The following is a 22,160-nucleotide window of genomic DNA, read 5'->3' on the forward strand; positions in this document are numbered from 1 at the left end:
GAACAGGTATGGTTAAATTCATTTTAAGTGGCCAATAAACAATATTAAGTGCCTCAAGTATCTCTGAGATACATTGCCCTTTTGAGTATCGGCCCGCCGGCTTTAAGTGTGGGCGGGACTTCCTGGTGTCTGCTGTGCAAATCTGCCTGGGTTAAACCCAGAAGTGGGCGAGATGGAGCCGGAATGTGGTCCTGCTCCAAAAAGCTGTTATTTTAACCTCCCACCCACCCCCAACCTGTTCTTGGGGATTAAAATTTATCCCTAAGACTCCAAATGTTGTGCTATACTCATTTCCCCAGGACAGGACAGGTGAGTCCAATATTACTACTTAGTCACAATATTCTCCTACCGTTTGAGCCACTCGCTTGTTTTTCTGGTTTCAGAAATTGCTGCTCGGGCTTCAAACAGTGGAAAGGGGTTCTCCATTGCTACTAATGTACTGAAGGAGGAGACTGGAAGACATGCTGTTGTGTCTATAAGCATTTTGTGAGGGTATCCTCAAGCTGGCCTCAGTATCTTCTGTTGGGTTTGACTATGTGGCCTTCAGCCAATCTGAAAGCTGTACTTTCAAATGCTGATCAAATTGACTGTAAACATTTTATGAAGTGCCTGTATAGTAATTGATAGTGCCCGAATCTACTGTAAATGCATGTTTGTAGTAAGTGGAATGATCTCGCCAGCCATTAATTGAACACAGTGCAGTTAATCATAAGGAGACCCTCCAAGTTCTGCGGTTTAGGCACGTAAGCCTGTGAATGTAGATCATCATCATGCACTAAGGTTGCACAGTAACCTCATTAACTTTCCACAGAATTCTGGCTCATAAATAAAACTGACATTATCCTTTTCTTCAGTGTAGTTTTTTTTAAATAACGCAGAGATGGGATAAATGAACTAATCTAGCTTTTATAGTACGGACTGTCTGTATGCCACCAATGTCATAATAGACCACCCTCCATAGGTAAAGCCATAAAAGCTCTATCTTTGAACTGCTTCTAACTGCTATATTCTACAAGCAATACAGTTGATCATTTTGTTTTGTGACTTTTTCAAATTCTAAAATTTAAATACGAAAGTTCCCTATGCTTCATTAGTGTCAGCTGTGGCTCAGTGGGTTGTGGGTTCAAGTTCCACTCTAGGGACTTGAGATCAAATCCTAGACTCTCCAGTGCAGTGGTGAGGGAGTGCTACACTCTTGGAGGTGCTGTCTTTTGGATGAGACATTAAACCGTCTGCCCTCAGGTGGACGTAAAAGATCCCATGGCACTATTTCGAAGAAGTGTAGGAGAATTCTCCCCATATCCTGGCCAACATTTATCCCTCAACCAACACCACAAAAAAACAAATTATCTGGTCATTATCACATTGTGGAACCTTGCTGTGCGCAAATTGGCTGCCGTGTTTTCTAAAGTACTTCCTTGGCTGTAGAGCATTTTGGGACATCCAGAGGTGGTGAAAGGCGCTATATGAATGCAAGTCTTTTTCTTTTAGTATAAGTTTGATTTTGAGACAGTTGTTAGTCTTAGAGAAAAACCTAGTTACACACACTGACAAATGGACAAGAGCATTGCAGGTAAGAGGAAAGTAGTAAACAAATGACACTTGGCCACTATTGCAGTCGGCAGACCGTCAATCTAGATGAGCATGCTGGTGAGAGACTTTCCCACAACTCCTATTGTGAGTAAAAACTGTTGGATGTATACTGCAGAGAGGATGAAGAAAGTAGGCAAGAAATAAGCCTAAGGAGAAAGAAACAATAATGAGGAGATGTGGCCACAGTGTGGGAAACAGTGGAGACAGATGCAATACCTGTGCAAAAAAAGGAACAAGCAAAGAGAGCTAAGAAAGGGAGAAGTAACACTTATGGAAAGGGAGAAAGAAAAGCAGAAAGAACAGACACACTGAAAAGTTGAGAAAACAAGTACTGAGAAAGAAAGGCAGGATGAGACAGAAAAGACTGGCAACAAGATAGAAGTTGAGATAATAAAAGCACTCCAGAGAGAAATAAAGAGTGTGAGGCTGAGTGAAGCTGAGACTGATGCTGTCTTCGCACAGCATCTTTGGGGCTGTTGCCATGCTGATGTTTCAACACACTGGTGCTAAAAGGCACAAAGTTAGCAGTGTGGAATAATTGTAAAGTACAAAAGTAGAAATACACAAAACATCAATACTGTAAATAATTAACTGTATATTTGTTTTAAAAAAAGAAAAGTATAGGATCTTACAATATAGAAGGAGGCCATTCGGCACATTCTGCCAGTGCCAGCTCTTTGAAGTAGCTGTCCAATTCGTCCCACTCCCTGGCTCTTTCCCAATACCCCTGAAATTTTCTCCCCTTCAAGTATTTATCCAATTCCCTTTTGAAAGTTACTATTGATTCTGCTCCCACCACCTTTTCAGGCAGTGCATTCCCGATCATAATAACTTGCAGCGTAAAACAATTTCTCCTCATCTCCCCTTTGATTATTTTGCCAATTACCGTAAATCTGTGTCCTCTGGTTTCTGACCCTTCTGCCAGTGGAAAAAGTACTTACAGAAAATGAAAAAAACTGCTATAGATTGCGTACTGATAGCAAATAAGTTTAATAAATGTTAAATGCTAGAATGATTTGTCTAAAAGTAAGTATTCCAGGTTGCTTGAGTTGCAGAAAATGTCAGATACTTTGGTGGAAGGGTGAAAGTTTTTAGGACCCTAATAAAACCAAAACAGTGATCATCTCCATTGTTGCCCTTGTTTTATTGCTCACAGTTTTTGTGTTGAAGGTTGGTTATGCATTTTAAACAGTGCTCAGGACTGCTTTAACGGTTTTAACTTTACGAAATATAACTTTCTAAGTCTTGGTACAACCTTGAATTATTGGCATTTTCTGGTTCAAGAAATAGACTTTGCTATTTACATAGAAACATAGAAAATAGGAGCAAGAGTAGGCCCTTTGGGCCTGCTCCGCCATTCAAAATGATTGTCTAACTCAGTATCTTGTTCCCGCTTTTCCCCCATATCCCTTGATCCCTTTAGCATTAAGAAATATATCTATCTCCTTGAATACATCTAATGATGTGGCCTCCACTGCCTTCTGTGGTAGAGAATTCCACAGGTTCACCACCCTCTGAGTGAAGAAATTTCTCCTCATCTTGGTTCTAAATGGCATACCCCGTATCCTGAGACTGTGACCCTGGCTCTGGACTCCCCAGCCATTGGGAACATCCTCCCTGCATCTAGTCTGTCTAGTCCTGTTAGAATTTTATATGTTTCGATGAGATCACCTCTCATTTTTCTAAACTCTAGTGAATATAGGCTGAGTCGACCCAATCTCTCCTCATACGTCAGTCCTGCCATCCCAGGAATCAGTCTGGTAAACCTTCGTTGCACTCTCTCCATGGCAAGGACATCCTTCCTCAGATAAGGAGACCAAAACTGCACACCATACTCCAGATGTGGTCTCACCAAGGCCCTGTATAACTGCAGTAAGACATCCCTGCTCCTGTACTCAAATCCTCTTGCAATGAAGGCCAACATACCATTCGCCTTCCTAACTGCTTGCTGCACCTGAACGCTTGTTTTCAGCGACTGGTGTACAAGGACACCCAGGACTTGTTGCACCTCCCCTTTTCCCAATCTATCACCATTCAGATAATAATCTGCCTTTCTGTTTTTACAACCTCACATTTATCCACGTTACACTGCATCTGCCATGTTCTTACCCACTCACCCAACTTGTCTAAATCACATTGGAGCCTCTTTGCATCCTCCTCACAGCTCACATTCCACCCCAGCTTTGTGTTGTCTGCAAACTTGGAAATGTTACATTTAGTTCCCTCATCCAAAACATTGCTATATATTGTGAATAGCTGGGGCCCAAGCATTGATCCCTGCGGTACCCCACTAGTCACTGCCTGCCACCCAGAAAAAGACCCGTTTATTCCTACTCTCTGTTTCCTGTCTGTCAACCAATTCTCAATCCATGCCAGTATATTCCCCCCAATTCCATGTGCTTTAATTTTGCACACTAACCTCTTGTGTGGGACCTTATCAAAAGCCTTTTGAAAATCCAAATACACCACATACTGGTTCTCCTCTATCCTACTAGTTACATCCTCAAAAAACTCCAGTAGATTTGTTAAGCATGATTTCCCTTTCATAAACCCATGCTGACTTTGTCCAATCCCGTTAATGCCCTTCAAGTGTTCTATTATCACATCTTTTATAATAGACTCTAGCATTTTCCCCACTACTGATATTAGGCTAACTGGTTTGTAATTCCCTGTTTTTTCTCTCCCTCCTTTTTTAAGTAGTGGGGTTACATTTGTCACCCTCCAATCTGTAGGAACTGTTCCTGAGTCTATAGAATTTTGGAAGATGATCACCAATGTATCCACTATTTCCAGGGCCACTTCCTTTTGTACTCTGGGATGTAGATTATCAGGCCCTGGGGATTTGTTAGCCTTTAGCCCCATTAATTTCCCTAGCACTTTTTTTTACTAATACTGGTTTCCTTCAGTTCCTCCCTCTCACTAGACCCTTAGTTCCCTAACATTTCTGGCAGGTTATTTGTATCCTCCTAATAACATGTGTTATTGACATTTTTAAAACTGAGCACTGGGTTTATGCCATGCTTCCACCTTGGAAGCCATGTTTCATCGATTGCCTTTGTTTTTTTTCATTTGTTCTGAGGATGTGGGCAATGCTGGCAAGGCCACATTTATTTCGGATCTCTCATTGCCCTGAGAAAGTGGAAATGATTGTTTTTATGTTTGAGTGTCTTGCTGAGTCACATTGGAGGACATTAAGAGTCAACTGGAGCTACGTGGAGGCCACACCAGATAGGGATGGCAGGTTCCCTTCTCTGAAGGACATTAGTGAACTATTTGGGTTTTTACAACAACCTAGCAGCTTTCATAATTTTTTTGGTTTCTAGTGCCACCCACTAATTACCAGATTTATTGAATTGAGTCCATAAGTTACCATGGTGGGATTTGAACTCATGACCCCTGAGTTGCTTACCTAATATCATAAGCATTTTCCTCTCCTCTCCCACCGCTCGTGAACTAGAAAGAAAGTCATTTTTTTGGCAAATTGGCTTATTTCTGATAAAGGCAATAAATTTAAATTATTTAACTAAATATTGATTGGATTTTTAAATTTTCCACCAAATTTACTTTTGATGTGTTGGAAAATTTGGCAGAAAATGGTGGGCATGGTTTTGCTTCTGAGAGCCTCCAATACCCTCACTGGATGTATTTCGACCTGACACCTGTAAAGCTACACCCAAGGTACTGTGTTTATACTAAAAATTACTCATAAAAAAGCTAATCTTTTTTAAAAAAAATTACAAAAATTTCACAATGGGACTAAACAAGTGTCATTGATCCTAATTCCAATTTTTAAAAACTTTTTGTCATATTCTCTTGCCTGACCATCTGGGTTACAAAGGCTAATGCTTAAAAACTCTCTGATCTGGAGCTAGGAGTCACCAGCACAGTGCCTAAATTTGCAGATGATACAAAGCTAATGAAGGAGACAGATTGTAAAGATGAACCAGAGGAGTACAGGAAGATTTGAATATACTTGGGAATTTCACAGACTGGTGGCAGATGAAATTCAATGTAGAGAATTGCAAAGTGCTTCACATGGGGACAAAACATTCAGGAAGGGACTATTACTTAAGTGGAAAGAAAATAACGTGCATAGAAAATCAAAGAGATCTGGGGTCTTGATTGACAACAAATTGAAGCCATCGCAACAATGCTTGGTGGCAGTGAGTAAAGCAAATCAGATGTTGGGATTTATTAAAAGGTCAATATTGAACCGAAATAATGAGGTAATCCTACCACTTTATAAATCATTGGTGTGACTGCACTTTGACTACTGTGTACAGTTCTGGTCATTTCAGTACAAAAAGGATATTGCAGCTATTGAAAGGATACAGAAGAGGCAACCAGAATGAGGGATTGGATTATGATGAGTGATTATGCAAATTGGGCTTGTTCTCATTAAAAAAGAGAAGTTAGATAGGTGATATGATTGCTGTTTTTACAATTCTAAAGGGACTAGATACTGTGGACCATGATGAACTTTTTCATTTTGCCCAGATCAGAAGAATCAGAGGTCACGGCCTTCGCTTGAAGGGGGGTAAATTCAAAATGAATCTGCAGAAACATTATTTCAGTGCGCGAGCGGTCAATCTATGGAACAGGCTCCCGAGGTAGATGGTGGAAGCAGTTAGTGCTGATACATTCAAATACAAATTAGATAGAATTCTTTTAGAAAATAATATTTTGGGATACAGTACATGAGTAATTTGAAACATGACATATGGTAAGTGTAGGAGGCTTGGGAGGAACAGGTGACTTTGGACCTATGATTCCCAAAGCTTTCCACCACTGAGGATTTTCCTTGCCTCATGTCTGGGTCTGTTATAGACTAATTGAGAGAGATTGATTGCCATAATTAGTCAACAACTGAACTTAAAGGTAACAGATGTAAAGCAACAAACCAGTACAAGAGTTCAAAGTAATAGCCTGCTCCATATTGTTGTATAAAGCGTCTACCATAATAGTACAAGGCGAACTAGATGGACCTTGATTTTTTTGTCTAGCAATTTTTGTTTCTAAAAACTCCTCAAAAGATGCAAGAAATATTCTAGACAAATAGACGCAGGTATTACATATGTTTTTATACATAGAATAAGGAAATTTGCACACTGTCTCATTTTATTCAATATATACATTAAAGATGATGTAAACTCTATTTCAAAGAGATGAGATATAATGAGTTTCTTAAATTGTTTTATGGAGGAAGCTAATTTTAAAGTCTATAGTAATGTATTCCAAGGAAAAACACTATGGGTGCTAAATTGGGCCATGTGGCATCCGTTTTGGCGCTATGCGGCCTCCCAAAGTGCCAAGATGGCGTCTTGGCTGCGCATTTACGTTGCCAGCGTGACGAGTGCTGGACGCTATCTTGATATAGGAGTTAGTGCAGGCACAGATAACGAACACCGGAAGCATATAAAGTAAGGAGAAAATGGATACAATCAATGTGCAACGCTGTTTTAAAGTGACTTAATGCTCAACTTAACGCACAGTTTTAACCCTGACCATCTGAACGTGTCTTAGAGTGCCTGGAGGACCCCCACCAGCACTATTTAAAGGGACCATGCAGGATTTACAGGTTAGTGGCTGGATTATTGTTTCTGGCTGCCGAGACATTTGTAACTGTTTTTGGAGGTCTCCTATACTTGAATACTAGGACTAGGCTCTAACATTAGAGCCAGGACGCGCAGGAGTGAAGTTAGGAAATGCTTCTAAATGCAAAGGGTGGGAAAAATTTGGAGCACTCTTCTGCAAATGGCAGTTGATGCTAGCTCAATTGTGAATTCTAGATCCGATATTGATAGATTTCTGTGAACCAAGGGTATTAAGGGATGTGGAGCTAAGGCAGGTATAGGAGTTAGGTCACAGTTTCACCAAGATCTCATTGAATGGTGGAACAGGCTCGAGGGGCGAAATGCCACTGCCACTTGCTTCCTCCTGATATGCGCCACCTGCTCCTGCAAGAAAGTGGGACATGTGTCTGGGGTGATGTGCCTGTCATGGATGAATAGCTGCCAGTATGTGTGGCTTGTGAGTTGTGGGTGGGCGGCTTGCAACAGTGGTAATATGTAACGGTGAGAGGAAGCATCTGATTGGAAGAGTTGAGTACTGATTGAAAGAGTTTGTTGGTATGTGGGTGATGGGGGAGTGTAGTCCGTGGTGCAGTGGATGTGGCCAGTGGTGCAGTTGGTAGGAGATGCCACTTGACAGTTGACCTCACTCACCTTGACCACTCGTGTCAAAGCATTGAGCTTCTGCCTGCTCTGCATCATGTTCATGCTGCTGTTTGCCTGGCATTGACTTCGTTTCCCACTGCCTTTTGGGTATATGTCTGGAGGGCCTCTTGCCCTCCCCCCACCCCCCCCCCCCCCCCCACCCACCATGGATATAGGATGTCCCTCCTTCTGTTCACCTCTTGCACCAAGGCCTCTAGTACATCAGCAGAGAACCTAGGTGCACACATTCTCGCAGGCCTGGTATAAACTCAGATCGGCAGATTGGAGGATGTGGGATTTAGTGGTGCGCAACCTTTAATCAATGTTTTAACATAACGTATCAGTTTGTAAACATAGGGACATAAACATATCTGTGTTTTACGTGTGCGATGTCTGATCTCCGTTCAGTCTCCCTGCAGATAGCAGACTTATTTTCAGCAAATAACAGGTACCAGATACCTTTAAGAGATTTCTAACAGACAGCATGCCTTTAAGAGATTGGAGCTCCCCCTGGTGGTGGAAAGTGCAAATTGCAGGGAATCCTCAGGCCTGCCGAAAGTCTCGTCCTCCCTGCGCAGGGGCCATTGAGTGCAGGGTAATAGGACATCACGCTGCTCCCACCCAAAAACAGGCCCTATCCAATTTTTTCTCCCTATTAGATCAAGTAATGAAGACTTAATAAAAATGCCTTTTGATTGAAGCTGCTTGAGATTCAAATTCATGCACTTCTTGTTCTCTTTTGACAACAGTGATGAACTTCAATGAGTTCCCCAGAGATACTTTCATGCTCTGTATAGTACATTAGAGATAGGACAGATATCATTATCCTTGGAGGCAGTCAACCAGGACAACGTGCTAAAATTTCAATAGAAGGTTATTTGCAAAACCCTTCAATGACCCTTCCATACTTTGATGACTATCGGGGTGTGAGAACAGATTAGCCTACATTCGGTGCTGGGCCCATAGTGGCTTGTGAGCTTGTGAATGCTGGCGGAGTGATACTAACAGAGGTTACACTGGAAGCAACATACATACTCCAAGGAGGGTATTGAAATAGCTAAGGATGAAGTTGAAAGACACCTAGGAGTCTTAGTAAACTAAACACTCAACATGTCCAACCAATATAGAGCAGCAATCAACAAAGCCAGTAGAATGTTGATTGACATTACCAGAAAAGTAGAATACAAGTCAGAAAAAAATCTGTTTCAAAACGTACAGTGCACTGGTCAGACTGCATCAAGTACTGTGTTCTCTTCTGGTCACTGAGAAACAAGGAAGACACTCAAGTGCTAGAGGCAGTGCAGAGAAAAGCCATGAGGCTGATCCCTAGTGTCAGGGGTCTGAGTTATGAGGAAAGATTGGAGACACTATGGGGGGAGTTTTAAACCCCCATGATGGGCAGGAGAGGGTCGCGGGGTGGTGTTAAATTGGCAAATATGCGAAATCTGACCCCAACCCGCCGCAAACAGGCCTATTTCCATTTTAATAGCGGCTGGTTTGGGGGTGTCCGAGTAACCCACTCTGGAGAGGCGGCTCCGTGGTTACAATATGTTAATGAGGCTCCGTTCCTCAGATTTTGGCAGCCATTTGAATTTAACGCTGGCCGGCCGGGTTTCTTCGGGAAACCCAGCATCTAAAGGGAAGCGGGAGGTGCTGGATCAAGTGGGTAAGTGCTTTTTAGAGCACTGCTTATAGGCCAGGAGGAGCAGTTGTGCTTTCTCCCGGCCCCTCAAGCAAATCTGCCGCGATCAGCCAACCCCCTCCATCCAAACCCGCAAACTCTCCCGGTCCCCTCTTCCTCCTGATTGCCAGTCCAACCCCCCCCCCCCCAACCCGCCACCATTCTATGATGTTTCCTGGTTGCCGGGGTCCGTCCCCAAAGGTTCCCGGTTGTGGCCTTCTACCGCTGGCTTTCCCACCCAGCAGCCGGCCAGCCTGTCAATCTGGCTAGAAGACGGCCGGGAAACGGAGTAAAAAAAATGACAGAGGTCCTGCTGTTAAATTCAGTAGGTCCTCCGCGTTCCTGCCATTTCCATGTTCCTTCCCCCCCCCCCCCCCCCCCGGAGAAAAAGGGGTCCCGTTGCCTCCCTGCCTCCCTGTCAATATTGGGACTTATGACTCTAGGGCCTGGAAAGGAGGCGTTTGTGAGGTGATCTTATAGAGATATAAAAGGTTAATCCGGAATACTACTTTAAAGGGGACACATGTTCAAACCAGTAAATGGTAACTTCAGAACTGATATTAGGAGGTTTTTCTTCACACAGAGAGTAATAAAATTGGAGTGGACTTCCAGGCAGAATGGTGGAGGCGAAAACCCTGGAATCTTTAAGAAACAATTAGATGCTACAGAGGGAGGAGTGTAGTGTTGTTCTGGAAAGATGGATTAAGATGGGTGGAATGACCTTCTTCAATCATAAGTATCTTGGGATCTTAGGATCTTGTGAAGCCATGTCTCCTAATTGTAGTAACAATAATTATTTCTATCCTTGTCCCACCTTAAATCCAAATACACTTCAGCACCAACATAATTAAAACCATAGATTTGTTTATCCATCTATGCCTGTTTGTCTGTACATCAACGTTTTTGTTTCTGTCTTGTGCAGCTGTCATCTTGTGCGAAATGTTTCTGATTAATTCAGTGTCGCTCTCATTTCTTTCCGTCTAGCAGATCTCTCATGGCATTGCTCATGGGTGGTCATGCTTAGCTGCTAAGCTGGCCTGCCCCATTAAAGCCACTGCTCAAGTATTTCCTTTGGGGAAGTGGTCTAAATAAGCAGATCCAGACTATTATATCTGCCTCTAATTTCCTGAGGTCAATCAGAAGCCAATTGTACCTGTTTGTAAATTTCTGGCTTAAAGTCAGACAAGCCCAGCAGGAAGTAACCAATTCTTTTGAAAAAAGATTGTTTTGCCTCTTGAGCATCCCCGATTTTAATCGCTCTACCATTGGCGGCCGTGCCTTCAGCTGCCTAGGCCCTAAGCTCTGGAATTCCCTCCCTAAACCTCTCTGCCTCTCTACCTCTCTCCTTTAAGACGCTCCTTAAAACCTACCTCTTTGACCAGGCCGTCCTAATAGCCCCTAAGTGCCTTGGTGTCAAATTTTGTTGGGATATGCTCCTGTGAAGTGCCTTGGGATGTTTCACTACTTTAAAGGCGCTATATAAATGTAAGTTGTTGTAACAAAGTGTGAGACTCTTAAGTTTGCTTTATGTGTGCTCATTCACTCCTTCAATTGCCCGCCACCCGCAATACCCAATATCCACCCCTTACCTACTCACTATCCTCCCCCAAATAGTATCTATTCCCTCCCCAGTTACACACTAGCCCCACCATGTTCACTTGCCCTAGGCACCAACCTAAATTCCCACCAACTCACACCTCTACGACTCAATATCGCACCAATACTCACTGCTTTAATATTCTTACTGCCTCAACTATCCCCTGCTCCTTCATTGCTGACACCTCTATCCCAAGTACATACCACTCCCAAAATTCTCATTACTTTCCTCCCCACTGCCTCCCGAAAACTGCTTCATTCCCTAGCTGCCTTAGCTCCCACATCCCCTCCTAAACCTTTATAAAAGAAGCACCTCTCTCCCAAGCAATATATCACTCCCTCTTGCTTCCGGCTCATCTTCTTACTCCCTACCATTGCCTCCTTGTCCCACCAAACCTCACTCCCATCATCTCCCATTTGCAGCACTCCCTTACGTCCTATATCCTCTTGTCCACCTCTTTCCCTCCGCCCCCCCCCCCCCCTTAATACCGTCCCAGCCTCTTTCACCACACTGACCACAAATACTCCATTGAACAAATTTGTTCTTCAGGGCACTTCTCGAGGGCAATTAGGGATGGGCAATAAATGCCAGCCTTGCCAGCGACGCCCACATCCCATGAACGAATAAAAAAAAAGGAGGCCGAAGGTACTAGGAACATAGGGGAATCGTAGCTAGAGGCCCACTAGGAGCTAAAGAAGAAAATGCTGGGGTCAGCAAGAAACAAAATCAATGTTAAATTAATGTAAAATTTAATTATTTTAAAATATTAATATTAAAAAAAAACTTCAGGGAACGCTGCAAATGTACCTGAATCATCAACTATAGGAGCAGATCTGGAAGTTGGACTTTGGAGCAGCAGTAGCACCACCTAGTGTTGGGAGGATCGAAAGGTAAGTATAATGGTAAGTCCACATACTTAACGACAGCAACAACTTGCATTTGTATAGGGCCTTTAACATATTAAATATCCCAAAACGTTTCACAGAAGCATTATCAAATAGCATTTAACACCGAGCCACATAAGGAAATATGATGACCAAAAGCTTGGTCAAAGAGGTAGGTTTTAAGGAGCATCTTAAAAGAGGCTAGAGAGGCGGTGAGGTTTAAGGAGGGATTTCCAGAGCTGAGGGCCTAGGCAGCTGAAGGCACGGCTACAATGATGGAGCGATGAAAATTGGGGCTGTGCAAGAGGCCAGAATTGGAGGAGCGCGGAGATCTCAGAGAGTTGTAGGGCTGGAGGAGGTTACAGAGATAGGGAGGGGCAAGACTGTGGAGGGATTTGAAAACAGGGATGATGAAGTTAAAAGTAGTGCCCAGGCGTTACCCCAGGTACAGCAAGTAGGTATGACCAACAGGAGATGCATAGTCAGTGCAGGCCTGCTAAAATCAGGCCTGCCACCTGACAATTCTCACTGTTATCCCTCCCGCTGTCCCCAGCCCCCCTCTGCCCGCCAAGATGACTTTCTGCGCCGTCCCTACTCTGATACTTTCCTCTTGGCCCCACAATGTACAAGCTGTACTCCAAGCCAGCACAGTAAAAGTGCACAAAGTATTTAAACAACTGAAAGCCTGTTCCCAGCCACAGTCAGGAGCATAGCTATTCCACTACAGGGTATGGGGTTCCCTAAAGGCCTTCCCCACCACTGAGCTGGGAAAATCTGTTATTTAAAGTGCAAACAACACTTATACTTTAACTGAAGTCAGTAATTACAGAATGCTGTTTAAACAACAGAGGCTTCCCCAATTCATAGCAGAGGAAGGCCATTTCTAAAATTTCCAATATTGAAGGGTCGGCTTCAATTCTCCTTAAACCCCTTGCCTTCCGCCCCCCCCCACCCCACTGTTTCCTCCTGCCGTCTTTCATTGCTACCACTCTCACCTGTCCCGAGTGTCTTCCTCTGCTTCTGCTGCTTTTCATCAATTCTGGCTGCCCTGCCCCCGCTCACTCCTGCTGGCTCTCAGCCTGCCCCTGACAAAAACTCTTTCACTGCATTCTTCACCACAACCCAAGAACCAGCTTTAAATTCGTTAAGGTATTTACTACGCTTTTTCAAAGACAACATTGCACTTTAAAGAACTTCATAGCCAGATCTCGGGTTATAGCCACGAACAACAACAAACACAACCACAACTTGCATTTATATAGCGCCTTTAACGTAGTAAAACATCCCAAGGCACTTCACAGGAATGTAATCAAACAAACTTTGACACCGAACCACAGAAGGAGATATTAGGACAGGTGACCAAAAGCTTGGCCAAAGAGGTAGGTTTTAAGGAGCGTCTTAAAGGAGGAGAGAGAGTAGAGAGGAGGAGAGGTTTAGGGAGGGAATTCCAGAGCTTAGGGCCTAGGCAGCTGCAGGCACGGTCGCCAGTGGTGGAGCGAAAATTGGGGATGCACAAGAGGCCAGAATTGGAGGAGCACAGAGATCTCGTAGGGTTGGAGAAGGTTACATAGAAACATAGAAAATAGGAGCAGGAGTATGCCATTCGGCCCTTCGAGCATGCTCCGCCATTCACTATGATCATGGCTGAGCCTCTATCTCAATACTATATTCCCGCTCTCTCTCCATACCCCTTGATGCCTTTTGTATCTAGAAATCTATCAAGCTCCTTCTTAAATATGTTCAGTGACTTGGCCTCCACAGCCTTCTGTGGTAGAGAATTCCACAGGTTCACCATCCTCTGAGAGAAGAAATTTCTCCTCATCTCAGTCCTAAATGTCCTACCCCATTTCCTGAGACTGTGACCCCTCGTTCTGGACCCCCCATCCAGGGGAAACATCCTCCCTGCATCCAGTTTGTCTAGCCCTGTCAGAATTTTAAATGTTTCAATGAAATCCGCTCTCATCCTTCTAAACTCGAGTGCATACAGGCCGAGTCGACCCAATCTCTCCTCATGCGACGATCCTGCCATCCCAGGAATCAATCTGGTGAACCTTTGCTGCACTCCCTCTATGGCAAGTATATCCTTTCTTAGGTAAGGAGACCAAAACTGCGCACACTAGTCCAGGTGTGGTCTCACCAAGGCCCTTTATAAGTGCAGTAAGACATCCTTGCTCCTGTACTCAAATCCTCTTGCAATGCACCCTAAACATTCACTCTCTTCACCACCGGCACACAGTGGCTGCGGTGTGTACCATCCACAGGATGCACTGCAACAACTCGCCAAGGCTTCTTCGACAGCACCTCCCAAACCCGCAACCTCTACCACTTAGAAGGACAAGAGCAGCAGGCACATGGGAACAACCCCACCTGCATGTTCCCCTCCAAGTCACACACCATCCCGATTTGGAAATATATCGCCGTTCCTTCATCGTCGCTGGGTCAAAATCCTGGAACTCCCTTCCTAACAGCACTGTGGGAGAACCTTCACCACACAGACTGCAGCGGTTCAAGAAGGCGGCTCACCACCACCTTCTCAAGGGCGATTAGGAATGGGCAATAAATACTGGCCTAGTCAGCGACGCCCACATCCCATGAATGAATAAAAAAAAATGAAGGTCAACATACCATTTGCCTTCCTAACTGCTTGCTGCACCTGCATGTTTGCTTTCAGTGACTGGTGTACAAGGACACCCAGGTCCCTTTGTACATCAACATTCCCCAATCTATCACCATTTAAATAATACTCTGCCTTTCTGTTTTTCCTTCCAAAGTGGATAACTTCACATTTATCTACATTATACTGCATCTGCCATGTATTTGCCCACTCACTCAACTTGTCTAAATCTCCTTGAAGACTCTTTGTATGCTCCTCACAACTCACAATCCCACCTAGTTTTGTGTTGTCAGCAAACTTGGAAATATTACATTTGGTTCCCTCATCCAAATCATTGATATATATTGTGAATAGCTGGGGCCCAAGCACTGATCCCTGCAGTACCCCACTAGTCACTGCCTGCCACCTCGAAAAAGACCCATTTATTCCTACTCTCTGTTTCCTGTCTGTTAACCAATTTTCAATCCATGCCAGTATATTACCACCAATCCCATGTGCTTTAATTTTGCACACTAACCTCTTATGTGGGACTTCATCAAAGGCCTTCTGAAAATCTAAATAAACCACATCCACTGGTTCTCCCTTATCTATTCTACCAGTTACATCCTCAAAAACTTCAGTAGGTTTATCAAACATGATTTCCCTTTCATAAATCCATGTTGACTTTGACTAATCCTGTTGATATTTTCTAAGTGTCCTCTTATCACATCCTTTATAATAGACTTCAGCATTTTCCCTACTACTGATGTTAGGCTTAACCAGTCTGTAATTCCCTGTTTTCTCTCTCCCTCCTTTTTTAAATAGTGGGGTTGCGTTTGCCAACCTCCAACTGCAGGAACTGTTCCATAATCTATAGAATTTTGGAAGATGACAACCAATGCATCCACTATTTCCATGGCTACCTCTTTTAGTACTCTGGGTTACAGAGATAGGGAGGGGCGAGGCCATGGATGGATTTTAAAACAAAGATAAGAATTTTAAAATCAAGCTGTTGCAGGACCGGGAGCCAATGTGAGTACAGGTGTGATGTCTTTATTGCTTTTCTGACTGGCATCTGGAAACTGCATCATCACTGGGATCTCTATACCCAGCCACCACCATCCCAGCATCCTCACACACTAGGACCAGCCTTTCACCACTTCCAGTAACCTCAGACCCAGAATCCCTCTTCCTCTGCTCCGACATTCAAGGACTTACCTTCCTGTACTCCTTCCTCACTATCTTCTTCAATGGTTTAATCTCACAAGTCTGCACTTGTGATTGATCTCCCGACTTTCTTCTGCTCTCCTAAAGCTCATTCACTGTCTGTGTTTCCCTGTCCTTACCTTTCATCTCGCACCTCTCATCTCATCCATAAAAGATTATAAGTGAGGCAATAGAAAAATGCTAAAAAGGCAAAAAGATGCGAATAAACTCAAGGATGAAAATTCACAGGTCTGCACAAATGAAAAGGCGAAAGATGCAGGAAATTAGAAGAGGGGGAAAAATGCAAATGCAAAAAGCATGAAATGAAAATAGAAAATGTTGGCAAAACTCAGTAGGAAAGAGAAAAATAAAGGGGCTAATTGCATGAGCATAGGCCTCGCCTTCAGGCAGTGTGTTCTGACAGATGGGAGGCCTATTTTTCATCAACCTGCTTTCCCCCCACCGTCCCCCAGACACAGATCCACCTTGCACCTCCTGCTGAAAATAAAACTGGAGGATATGGCATAGGTCTGCTGTTATGAAAGCCAATGTTCAAACCAAAGTGCTGCAGAATGGCCAAAGAGAATGACAAGATACTATTCCTGAAGTTGCATTGAACCTTGTTGGACCAGTGCAGCAGCCAAAGCTAGAGAGGTCAGAGTGGAAATGGGAGAGGAAGCTAAAATGGTGATCAGGGCTACACTTGTGGGCGGAGTGGGGATGATTGGCAAGGTGGTTATCTAATGTTTGATTGGTGTCCCCGGTGTAGAGGTGACTGCACCGTGAGTAGCGAATACAGTAATACCAGATTGGAGGAAATATGGGTAAATTGCTGCCTCACATGGTGGAATTACCAATCTGGTATACTGGTTTACTCTTCACAGTCTGGTCTCCTCTACATTAGGGAAACCAAACAATTAGAAAACGATGAGGTGGGAGAGAATTCTAAGCACAGAGGTGGAGTCAATGGCTTGAATGCCTGTAACCTGCTTAATATAAAAGCAAATTGTTAGATCACCTCAGCCAGGCAATAGGAAGAAACATTAAAAAAATTAAAGGAACAAAGAAATGTGCAAAAAGCTAAAAGAACGAGAGGGTTAAGGTTCATCCGTCTTTTCTCTTTACAGATGCTGACCGGCCTGCTGTGTATTTCCAACACATTCTGTTTTTATTTCAGATTCACGGTGTTAACATTTTTAAATGTTTTTCTTGGCTGTTCCCATTTTTATACTGACTTAAATATTTCAAAAGGATATTGGATTCATATACTAATTTACTGAATCATATGCCCTTTGGGAATGTTAAATGATCCCAACCTAATATAACTGGCTCCGATTTGCTTGCGATTGTCTCACTCCAAGTGCATGATTAGAGCTCAGGAATTCACTGCTGCTGAACAGACATGTGGATTTATCTTCCAAATCCCACATGGCTGAAATATAAGCTTCGCCTGCCAATCCTCACTCCCAGGGCTAGCTCGGGGCCCGTGCAGCATTTGTTTCCCCTATTTATTCTGGATGCTGCGTGGAGACTGGTTGAGGATTGCTGAGTTTGGAAAAAGGAATTGTACATATGTACACACTGTACCCCGTTATAGTGCAACTGCCACGGACTAACATTACATTTACTGCTACTGTAAGATGGCAACTATAAACCACACTATTCACTAACCAGCATCATAAAGAAAGACTTGCATTTATATAGCACCTCTCATGACCTCAGAGTGCTTTACAGCCAATGAAGTACTTTTGAAGTGTAGTCACTGTTGTAAAGTAGGGAAATGCTGCAGCCAATTTGCACATAGCAAGGTCCCACAAACAGCATTGCGATAATGACCAGATAATCTGTTTTAGTGATACTGGTTGAGGGACAAATATCGGCCAGGACTAATGGGAGACTCTCCTGCTCTTTGAATAGTGCCATGGGATCTTTTACGTCCATCTGAGAGGGCAGACGGGATCTCAGTTTAACATCTCATCCAAAAGATGGCACTTCCAACAGTGCAGCCCTCCCTCACTGGAGTATTAGCCTAGATTTTGTGGCTGAAGTGGGAATTGAACCCACAACCTTCTGACTCAGAGGCAAGAGTGCTACCAACTGAGTCATGGCTGACACCTTAAATCTTCATACAGCCTGTATTTAATTTTTACATAGTTGCATCCACAGTTGTGCCACAAAAAAGTATGGGGAAACCATGAGATGGATAAAGTGTCTAGATAAGGATGAAAAAGACTGCTCACACTCAAATGCTCACGGGGACAATCGTGTGACATAAGCACATTTGCAAAAACAATATTTGTGCTATTATAAAATCCAGACGCTTACATGCAAACAGAAATAGTTGTTACCCATTGGGGAAAATTGCTTTTGAAGGTATTGAAATGATCAAAATGCACAAATCTAAATTATGCAAGCCTGCTAATTGTTGAAAACAAGGTTGTTGAATAGGAATTAATCTCTGTAACTTAATTTCCATAAGGGCCAGTGAAGAAAATATCTAAATCAATGAACCAAACCTCAGCTTAAGGAGAATATTTATAGCCTGGGCCAAAGATTGCATTATTCTGTCACAGGTATTTGGCACATATTCACTCTTCCTTTTAAAACTAATTCAAATGTATTTTTAGTCGCATTCAGATTAGCAAAAGGAAATTATTTGTATACACTGATTTACCAACTATGTAGAGCTTATCTCCAGCTTTCAAGAAAGCAAAATGTTACCAAGAGTACTGTAATTCATGGTGCTATTACAGCCAGTTGCTTTTCAATGATATAAAAGATATTAACTTTCTTGTGATGGTCTTGATTCGGCTGCTTCAATTGCCGCACTTTAGTGGAATGTTTGGCGGCTCACCTTGGGTTTCAGATGATTTTTCAACAAATATGTTCAGCATTTCCCCTCCTCAACCAGAGAACCGTAACTTGTCACCTGTCTGAGAATTAGTTGGATCTCTGACTTGTACCTTTAGCAAACCAGCGACAAGAGTTTTGTTTCATATTATGACTAAGCACAGAGAAAAGCTTCCTTTTCTGTTGAGTTGCTTGATGTTTGTCAAGTATCGAAACATTTTCATTTTTTTGATCAGATAATGTCAGTGTTCAGCTACTTCACAGGAACATAGGAACAGGAGTATGCCATTCAGCCCCTCGTGCCTGCTCCGCCATTTGATAAGATCATGGCTGATCTGTGATCTAACTCCATATACCCGCCTTTGGCCCATATCCCTTAATACCTTTGATTGCCAAAAAGCTATCTATCTCAGATTTAAATTTAGCAATTGAGCAAGTATCAATTGCTGTTTGGGGAAGAGAGTTCCAAACTTTTACCACCCTTTGTGTGTAGAAATGTTTTCTAATCTCGCTTCTGAAAGGTCTGGCTCTAATTTTTAGACTGTGCCCCCACTCCTAGAATCCCCAACCAGTGGAAATAGTTTCTCTCTATCCACCCTATCCGTCCCCCTTAATATCTTACAAACTTCAATCAGATCACACCTTAACCTTCTAAACTCCAGAGAATACAACCCCAATTTGTGTAATCTCTCCTCGTAACTTAACCCTTGAAGTCTGGGTATCATTCTAGTAAACCTACGCTGCACTCTCTCCAAGGCCAATATGTCCTTATGAAGGTGCGGTGCCTAGAACTGCTCACAATACTCTAGGTGCGGTCTAACCAGGGTTTTGTATAGCTGCAGCATAACTTCTGCCCCCTCGTACTCTAGTCCTCTAGATATAAAGGCCAGCATTCCATTAGCCTTCTTGATTATTTTCTGCACCTGTTCATGACACTTCAATGATCTATGTACCGGAACCCCTAGGTCCCTTTGATGGGATATTGCACCCGGCAGCAGTAGCTATGATCTGCATTGTCTGAGAATGGATTAGGGTTACCAACTTTGATTAAACATATTCCTGGAGGTTTCATCACATGACCTGCCGTCTCCAATTGCCCCGCCCCCACCACTGGTCTACCAATGTGTTCATCCTTGCGGTGCCCCGCCTGCCCAGGCCAATTCGGAAGCGAACGGACTCTTCATTACCCGATTGGATGATTCTCAACTTCAATAAATCTCAGCAGTGCCTTGGAGATCAATCTTCAATTCCTGGAGACTTCAGGACAATCTTGGAGGGTTAGCAACCCTCGGGTGGATGAAGTCGGGGTTTTCTGAGCGGTAGGGTGTGACGACAGGCCAAGATAGCAATGTTCTGATAGAGATTGTTCCAATTTACCAGATCACACATTAACATTTTTGCGGTTGGTATTTCTTTTAAGATATCAAGGTCCGGTTGACAAGGAGATTTGAGCATAATGATTTAGGACTGTTTCTTTGCTTTGCATCCATTCCTCATGGTGGCACATTGAAGTTGTTGTTTAGGGAGGCGTTGCACTTATATATGATAATTAGATTATGTTAATAAAATCTAACTGACAAAGATTGTATCAGCAGATGGTGAATGTTTAATTATCACCAAAAGGATCTCCCTGTTCTTGAGGCGTATATCTGTACAATGGGCTTTGAAGCAGCACTGTTAGAGTTGCCGCCTTTTGGATGAGACGTTAAACCGAGGCCCTATCTGCCCTCTTAGGTGGATGTAAAAGATCCATGGCACTATTTTAATGTGTGATATGGCACTATTTCAAAAAGAGCAAGGGAGTTCTCCCCGGTGTCCTGGCCAATATTTATCCCTCAATCAAAATCACTAAAACGGATTATCTGATTATTATCACATTGCTGTTTATGGGACATTGCTGTGCACAAATTGGCTACTGCGTTTCCTAAATTACAACAGTGACTACACTTCAAAAGCACTTCATTGGCCGTAAAGCGCTTTGGGACGTCCTGAGGTCATGAAAGGCGCTATATAAATGTGAGTTCTTTCTTTCTTTCTTTACTTTCCTATGGGAGGCTCCCCATCCATGTTGGAAATATAGGGAAATTCCAGCAGCATCAGTGCCATTGTTCAATGGCTACAACCACATTCACCACCTACTCCGTTAGAGGTTGAGAAACTGGCCAGGTGTGACAGATTGACGTAAAGGTCATGAATGTTTGCATCATATATTGATCTGATGTATGTAAATAGCTACTGATTTCTGACATACACCTGTCCGTATGTGAGGCTGCATCCTACAGCACAGGGTTTGAACCCCTCCCACTTCACAGCCAGCGATGTCGGAATCGGAACAGGGTTGGAATCTGAGACAGGGTTTTCTAGGCGATCCACGAGTACGTCATTACAATCTCGTGTTTTTGTTCTAAAGATTGGGGTGTGTCTCTTGACATCTTCCGATCTTCTGGCGATGTCCTCTGATCTTCTAAAGGTTACTGTATTCCAGGGAATCTATTAGTTGACTCTTTTGGGAATTGGTTATGTGGACAATCGCAATGAAAATAAATTTTTAAAATGCTGGAAATCTGAGACTAATCAGAAAATGCTGGAAGTACACAATGAGTCAGTCAGCATATTTAAAGAGAAAAGACAAGGTTAACATTTCAAGTAAAACCCTTCAGGTGAAAGGTTTTACCCGAAATATTAAACTGACTTTTCTTGTTACAGCTGCTGACTAAATCTACTGTGTATTTCCAGCAGTTTGTTTTGATTATGTGGACAATATAGATAGATTCAGTTTTAAAAACCGCAGTGAGTCATTTATCCACTCTCTTATCACCTAGTTCATACCTGCTATTAGCGATGAGCTAATGTACTCATTTTATTGGTAATGGTTTCAGCTTTGCCAGGCAATGACTATCGCCAACAAGAAAGCCTAACCACCTCCCCTCACCACCGTCGAATCCCCAACCATTAACATTCAGGGGGTCACCACTGACCAGAAACTCAATAGGACCAGCCACATGAATGCTCTGGCTACTAGAGTAGCTCAGAGGCTGGGTATTCTGCGGTGAGTGACTCACCTCCTGACTCCCCAAAGCCCCTCCACCACCTACAAGGCATAAGTCAGGAGTGTGATGCAATACTATCCATTTACCTGGATAGGTGCAGCTGCAACAACACTTAAGAAGCTCAACACCATCTAGGACAAAGTAGTTTGCTTGATCGGACCCCCATCCACCAGCTTAAACCTCCCTCCACCATCGGCGTACAGTGGCTGCAGTGTGTACTATCTACAGATTGCACTGCAGCAACTCGCCAAGGCTTCTTCGGCAGCACCTCCCAAACCGACGACCTCCACCACCCAGAAGAATGAGGGCTGTAGGTACATGGGAACACCATCATCTCCAAGTTCCCCTCCAAGTCACACACTAGAATCATAGAATCATAGATAGATTACAGCACGGAAGGAGGCTATTCGGCCCATCAAGTCCGCACCGGCTCTATGCAAGACCAATCCAGCTAGTCCCACTCCCCCGCTCTATTCCCGTAGCCCTGCAAA

At 43.3% G+C, this 22,160-nt stretch overlaps 1 protein-coding gene across 13 annotated transcripts in view; it reads left to right on the top strand.

The window, feature by feature from the left end:
• The window catches only part of LOC137304714 (uncharacterized), a 217,036-nt gene that overhangs the window by 12,460 nt on the left and 182,416 nt on the right, over positions 1-22,160 (top strand). Inside the window, exon 3 of one of the 13 annotated variants that reach the window (XR_010958613.1) lies at positions 384-2,718. The exons of the other annotated variants lie outside the window; for them this stretch is intronic. The gene's annotated coding sequence lies outside the window, so the exon portion shown is untranslated. Of the gene's footprint in view, positions 1-383; positions 2,719-22,160 lie in introns of those variants that run through there. 13 annotated transcript variants of the gene reach the window in all.

The sequence above is a fragment of the Heptranchias perlo genome, chromosome 38, assembly GCF_035084215.1.
Source record: "Heptranchias perlo isolate sHepPer1 chromosome 38, sHepPer1.hap1, whole genome shotgun sequence".
NCBI lineage: Eukaryota > Metazoa > Chordata > Chondrichthyes > Hexanchiformes > Hexanchidae > Heptranchias > Heptranchias perlo.